A 7,279-nucleotide genomic window follows, 5' to 3' on the forward strand; every position below is an offset into this window, starting at 1 on the left:
CACTGTATCTCGGTACATGTGACTGTAATAAATCTCAACCGGAACACAAGTAGATAGAGTGGGAAAGAAGATGAACGGTATGTTGGCTTTCATGGTCAGAACATTGAGAATAAGAGTTAGGAAGTCATGTTATGAACAAACTTCACACAGCTTGTCCATGGTGAACCTGATTTATTTCACACTTCCGTTCTCTGAGGAAGGTGCCAAGATCACCCTGCACCTTCCAAAACCTGCACAGAGAAGTTGGGAGGTCATGTTGCAGTTGTTTCAGATGTTGGTGAGACCATATTGTATTCAGTTCTGGGCACCATGTTATAGGAAATATACTGTCAAGCTTGAAAGGGTTCAGAAAAGATTTACGAAGATGTTGCCAGGACGAGAGGGTGTGAGCTATAGGGAGAGGTTGAGTAGGCTGGTTCTCTATTCTATGGAGCGCAGGAAGATGAGGGGTGATCTATAGAGAGGTGTATAAAATCATGAGAGAAATAGATCGGGTAAATACACAGAGTCTCTTGCCAGAGAAGGGGAATTGAGGACCAGAGGACAGGTACAAGGTGACGGGGAAAAGATTTAATAGGAATCTGAGGGGTAACTTTTTCACACAAAAAGGGTGGTGGGTGTATGGAACAGGCTACCAGAGGAGGTAGTTAAGGCTGGGACCATCCCAACGTCCAAGAAACAGTTAGACAGGTACATGGATGGGACAGGTTTGGAGGGATATTGACCTAATGCAGGCAGGTGGGATGAGTGTAGCTGGTACATTGTTGGCCAGTGTGGGCAAGTTGGGCCGAAGGGCCTGTTTCCACACTGTATCACTATGACTATGACTTCTCCAAGTGTGTGGCCTTCCGACTCGGCAGATTCAGCTGAATCCAAAGTCTATAATGTTCACCGTGACATCCTCATTCCCGATCTCTGAACCCCAGTTCATAAAGCCCACATTGGGTGTCTCTTTATCCCCCATTCCCTCTGCCTCCACCTCCACTAATGATGAACATAAAACTCGGAGCCTCTGTTCTTGCACACCCTCATACTTGTGCGTGGTTTAGAACATAGAACAGTACCGCATGGAACAATACCGCATGGGAACAGTACCATATGGGAACAGTATCGCACGGGAACAGTACCACACAGGAACAATAGACAATAGGTGCAGGAGGAGGTCATTCGGCCCTTCGAGCCATTCAATGTGATCATGGCTGATCATTCTCAATCAGTACCCCGTTCCTGCCTTCTCCCCATACCCCCTGACTCCGCTATCCTTAAGAGCTCTGTCTAGCTCTCTCTTGAATGCATTCAGAGAATTGGCCTCCACTGCCTTCCGAGGCAGAGAATTCCACAGATGCACAACTCTGTGACTGAAAAAGTTTTTCCCACCTCCGTTCTAAATAGCCTACCCCTTATTCTTAAACTGTGGCCCCTGGTTCTGGACTCCCCAACATTGGGAACATGTTTCCTGCCTCTAATGTGTCCAACCCCTTAATAATCTTATATGTTTCGATAAGATCCCCTCTCATCCCGTCGCTCCAGTCTTTCAACATATGACAGTCCCGCCATTCCGGGAATTAACCTAATAAACCTACGCTGCACGCCCTCAATAGCAAGAATATCCTTCCTCAAATTTGGAGACCAAAACTGCACTCAGTACTCCAGGTGCGGTCTCACTAGGGCCCTGTACAACTGCAGAAGGACCTCTTTGCTCCTATACTCAACTCCTCTTGTTATGAAGGCCAACATTCCATTGGCTTTCTTCACTGCCTGCTGTACCTGCATGCTTCCTTTCAGTGACTGATGCACTAGGACACCCAGATCTCGTTGTACGTCCCCTTTTCCTAACTTGACACCATTCAGATAATAATCTGCCTTCCTATTCTTACCACCAAAGTGGATAACCTCACACTTATCCACATTAAACTGCATCTACCATGCATCCGCCCACTCACACAACCTGTCCATGTCACCCTGCAACCTCAAAGCATCTTCCTCACAGTTCACACTGCCACCCAGCTTTGTACCATCTACAAATTTGCTAAAGGTACTTTTAATCCCTTCATCCAAGTCATTGATGTATATTGTAAATAGCTGCGGTCCCAGCACCGAGCCTTGCGATACCCCACTAGTCACTGCCTGCCATTCTGAAAGGGACCCATTTATCCCCACTCTGCTTTCTGTCTGTCAACCAATTTTCTATCCATGTCAGTACCCTACCTCCAATACCATGTGCTCTAATTTTGCCCACTAATCTCCTATGTGGGACCGTGTTGAAGGTTTTCTGAAAGTCGAGGTACACTATATCCACCGGCTCTCCCCCGTTCATTTTCCTAGTTACATCCTCAAAAAATTCCAGAAGATTAGTCAAGCATGATTTCCCCTTCGTAAATCCATGCTGACTCGGAACAATCCTGTTACTACTATCCAAATGCTCCGCAATTTCGTCTTTTATAATTGACTCCAGCATCTTCCCCACCACTGATGTCAGACTAACCGGTCTATTATTTCCCGTTTTCACTTTCCCTCCTTTCTTAAAAAAGTGGGATAACATTAGCTACCCTCCAATCCACAGGAACTGACCCTGAATCTATAGAACATTGGAAAATGCTCACCAATGCATCCACAATTTCTAGAGCCACCTCCTTCAGTACCCTTGCGGTGCACGGGGACAGTATCACACGGGAACAGTACCGGACGGGAACAGTATCACAAGGGAACAGTATCGCACGGGAACAGTATCGCACGGGAACAGTACCCCACGGGAACAGTACCGCACGGGAACAGTACCGCACGGGAACAGTAACGCACGGGAACAGTGTCGCACGGGAACAGCGTCGCACGGGAACAGTACCGCACGGGAACAGTACCGCACGGGAACAGTACCGCACGGGAACAGTACCGCACGGGAACAGTATCGCACGGGAACAGTATCGCACGGGAACAGTATCGCACGGGAACAGTATCGCACGGGAACAGTTTCGCACGGGAACAGTATCGCACGGGAACAGTATCGCACGGGAACAGTATCGCAGGGGAACAGTACCGCAGGGGAACAGTACCGCACGGGAACAGTACCGCACGGGAACAGTACCGCACGGGAACAGTACCGCACGGGAACAGTACCGCACGGGAACAGTACCGCACGGGAACAGTACCGCACGGGAACAGCGTCCCACGGGAACAGTACAGCACGGGAACAGTACCGCACGGGAACAGAATCCCACATAAAAGTCAAATGGCAAAATCATATCTTCTTCCACCACCATCCTTGGTAGCATGTTCCCCTTATGTGTAAAACTATGTAAGCATCTTTAGCCCTACCCCCCCACCCCCCCCCCCCCCCCCCCCCCATCCCCCTCCCCTCACTTTAAAGGTAAAACCTCTCAATTTTGACCTGGAAACATAGAAAATAGGCGCTGGAGTTGGCCATTCAGCCCTTTGAGCCAGCACCGCTATTCAATATGATCATGGCTGATCATCCAAAATCAGTACCCCGTTCCTGCTTTCTCCCCATATCCCTTGATTCCGTTCGCCCTAATAGCTATATCTAACTCTCTCTTGAATACATCTAGTGAATTGGCCTCCACAGCCTTCTGTAGCAGAGAATTCCACACATTTAGACATTTCCACCATTGGAATAAGGTTCTGACTGTTTACCATATCTATGCCTCCCATAATTTCATAAACTTCTATCAGGTCTCCCTCAACCTCTGATGTTCCAGAGAAAACAATCCAAGTCTGTCCAACCTCTTCCTGTAGCTAACACCCTGTAATCCAAGCAGCATTCTGGTGAACCTCCTCTGCACCCTCTCCAAAGCCTCCACATCTTCCCTGTAATGGGGTGACCAGAACTGCACACATACACTTATGCCCTCTGATTTGTGTTGTCCCTCCTGGTTCTCCCTTCCAATGTGTACCTCATCCCATTGCTTTGTGTCAGGCTGCTCCCAGCACACCCAGGTACATCCCATCCATTATGTATTCAGTGTTCAGGATCTGGGCGTTGCTGGCAAGACCGACGTTCACCGCCCTGGAGCCGAGTGATTGGCTTGGTTTGTTTTGTTCTCAGGGCACCTCCACGGGAGTCTGAGGTGTGAGGTGCAGGCCGAGCCAGATGAGGGCGGATATCTCCTCCCCAAAAGGCAGGCCACAGGACATCCCGTGACAATCCAGTGATCCTTCACTGAGCATGACTCACGACTCGATTACAATCACGGGTGTGGTGTGACTCATGGGACCACTCAGCACCTTGCACCATGCCGGCCTGGTGAATCGCTGTCCCTCACAACACAATCTCTCCCACAGCCCCACCATTTTGTTATGTCCCTCACAACACATTCTCTCCCACAGCCCACCATTTTGTTGTGAACCTACATTGTCGGGACAATTCCAGCAGCCAACTGCTCGTCTTTGGGACGTGGGAAGAAACTGGAGCGTCAGATAATCAACGTGGTTACAGGGAGAACGTGCTCACGCCACACAGATAGCGCCTGATGGAACCAGGATCACCTGCACTGTGAGTCAGGGCTCACCCCACTGCACTACTCTCTGTTTCGGGTCTCCGGATTGCCTGGGCTCTGGGTCTTGGTTCCACCACCAGCCCACTATTCACTCTGACCCCGACTCTGGGAACTGTGCACTCAGCAGAACAAATCATTGACTAATACTCAAAGACCCACGATGGCATTCTTACATACAGTGACATTGGTGTACACATGTGACACTCCTGCCATGACAGGTGTACACACGTGACATTCCCACATGCCACAACACAGGTGCACACACGTGACACTCCTGCATACTGCAACACAGGTGTACACATGTGACACTCCTACCATGACAGGTGTACACACGTGACACTTCCGCATGCCATAACACAGGTACACACGTAACACTCCTGCATACTGCAACACAGGTGTACGCACATGATACTCCCATACACCGTGACACAGACGTATACACGTGACACTCCTGCACACAACACAGGAGTATGCACATGACACTCCTGCACACAACACAGGTGTACACATGCGAGATTCCTGCACGTGATACTCCTACACACAACACAGGAGTACGCACATGACACTCCCACACACTACAACACAGGTAAACACACGTGACACTCCTGCAAGCAACACAGGTGTGCACGCGTGACACTCCTACTATGACACTGGTATACACACGTGACACTCCCACACATCTTAACACAGGTATATACACGTGACACTCCTGCACACAACACGTGTACACACGTGACACTCCCACACGCCATAGGAATATGCATTTGACACTCCGAACATACCACGACACAGGCATACATGTGATACTCCCGCACACCATGACACTCCTGCACAATGCAACATAGGTGCCCACACGTGACACTGACATACACATGTGGTACTCCTGCACACTGCGATAGACGGACACACATGACACTCCTGCACACTTCATCACAGATATACACACGTGACACTCCTGAACAACGCAACACAGATGTACATACATGACACTCCTGCACACCGCGCTACAGATGTACATGTGGGATACTCATGAACAGAGGGAGATTTGGAGAGAGGGGGTGACAGGGAGGGAGATGGGAAGAGAGGGGGTGACAGGGAGGGAAATGGGGAGAGATGAGGAGGAGAGAGAGACAGAGGATGAAGATGTGGGAGAAAGAGAGAGGGATAGGAGGGTAGTGAGGGACAGTGCATAGGGGAGGGGATGGGGGAGAGAGAGATGGAGGAGGGGATGAAGGAGAGCGTCAGCAGAGGGAGATGGGGGGAAAGAATGACAGGGAAGCATGAAGGGAGGGACTGACAGGGGAGAGGATGAGAGGGAGTTAGGTGAAATTCAGGGAGATGAAAAGGAGAGAAAGATCCAGAGTTGTGGTGGGGTGGACAGGGGAAGGAGGGTGCTAAAGGGGGAGGGGGATGGGGATGAGGGGGATGGGGATGAGGGGGATGAGGGAGAAGGATGAGGGGGATGTGGGGGAGGGCATGAGGGGGATGAGAGGTATGAGGGGGTGAGGGAGAGGGGGATGAGGGGGGTGAAGGAAAGGGGATGAGGGGGATGAGGGGGTTGAGGGGGAGGGGGTTGAGGGGGAGGGAGATGAGGGGAGGGTGAGGGAGAGGGTTGAGGGGGATGAGTGAAGGGGGTGAGGGAGAGGGGATGAGGGAGAGGGGATGAGGGAGAGGGGATGAGGGAGAGGGGATGAGGGAGAGGGGAGAGGGGGATGAGGGAGAGGGGGATGAGGGAGAGGGGGATGACGGGGATGAGGGGGATGAGTGAAGGGGTGAGGGAGGGGGGGAAAAGGGGGAGGGTGGTGAGGGGGGTGAGGGGGATAAGGGGGATGAGCAAGAGGGGATGAGGGAGAGGGGGATGAGGGTGAGAGGGGGAGAGGGGGAAGAGTGGCAGGCAGGGGGGAGGAGGAGAATGGGGTGATAGGAAGAGAGGGAAGGGGAGAGGGATGAGAGGGTAATAACAGGGAGAGATGATGTGGGTAGTGGGGTGTGCATGCCACATGCGGGGTGGGGGGGGGTCACAGTGGAGTCTGAGTGGTGTCGGGGGAGGGTCACTGCTAACCTGCTGAGGGAGTCCCGTTCAACACTAGCCCCACCTTGGGCCCCTTCTCCTCTCTCAGCTCCTCGATCTTGCGATACTCCTGCCTCCCCAGCTCAGCGATGGTGGAGGGTCGTGGTGGGCGAGTGGAGGGGCGGGGGCCGGGGGCCCGGAGGGAGGGGCGGTGCCGGGCCTGTCGCTGCAGAGGGGCTGGCACGATGTCGGGGGGCAGGTGCAGGTACTGTCGGAGGAAGTCCACACCCTGGTCTGTCAGGTACCAGTAGTGGTGTCTCCACACAAAGTTCTCCCGCACCATCCCCCGAGACTTCAGCGAGCCCAAGGCCCGGATCACCTGCAGGTTGGACAGGGCCCTCAGCTCGGGGTGCCGGGACTTGGGGCAGCGGCTCTCCTGGGCCACTACCACCCCATCGCGGAACAGCAGCTCGTACAGTGCCCGCAGCTGGGGTAAGGGCAGCAGCATGCCCGCCACCATGGTGGGGCGGAGGCTGCGCCGGCCTCAGGCACAGCGACTGGGCCTCAGGGAACACAGGGACCTCAGGCTGGGCACCGGGGAGCACAGGGACCTCAGGCTGGGCCTCAGGGAACACAGGGACCTCAGGTTGGGTACCTGAGAGCACAGGGACCTCAGGCTGGGCACCGGGCCCACAGAGACCTCAGGCTGGGCACCGGGCCCACAGAGACCTCAGGCTGGGCACTGGGGAGCACAGGG

The 7,279-nt window shown here is 52.9% G+C and overlaps 1 pseudogene; it reads right to left on the reverse strand.

Annotated features, from left to right (window-relative positions):
• Nucleotides 1-862: 862 nt before the first annotated feature.
• LOC144607418 (small ribosomal subunit protein eS10B pseudogene) lies at nt 863-7,042 on the reverse strand (annotated as a pseudogene).
• Between the last annotated feature and the right edge of the window lie 237 nt (nt 7,043-7,279).

This window comes from Rhinoraja longicauda, chromosome 2 (genome assembly GCF_053455715.1).
Source record: "Rhinoraja longicauda isolate Sanriku21f chromosome 2, sRhiLon1.1, whole genome shotgun sequence".
NCBI classification, from domain to species: domain Eukaryota; kingdom Metazoa; phylum Chordata; class Chondrichthyes; order Rajiformes; family Arhynchobatidae; genus Rhinoraja; species Rhinoraja longicauda.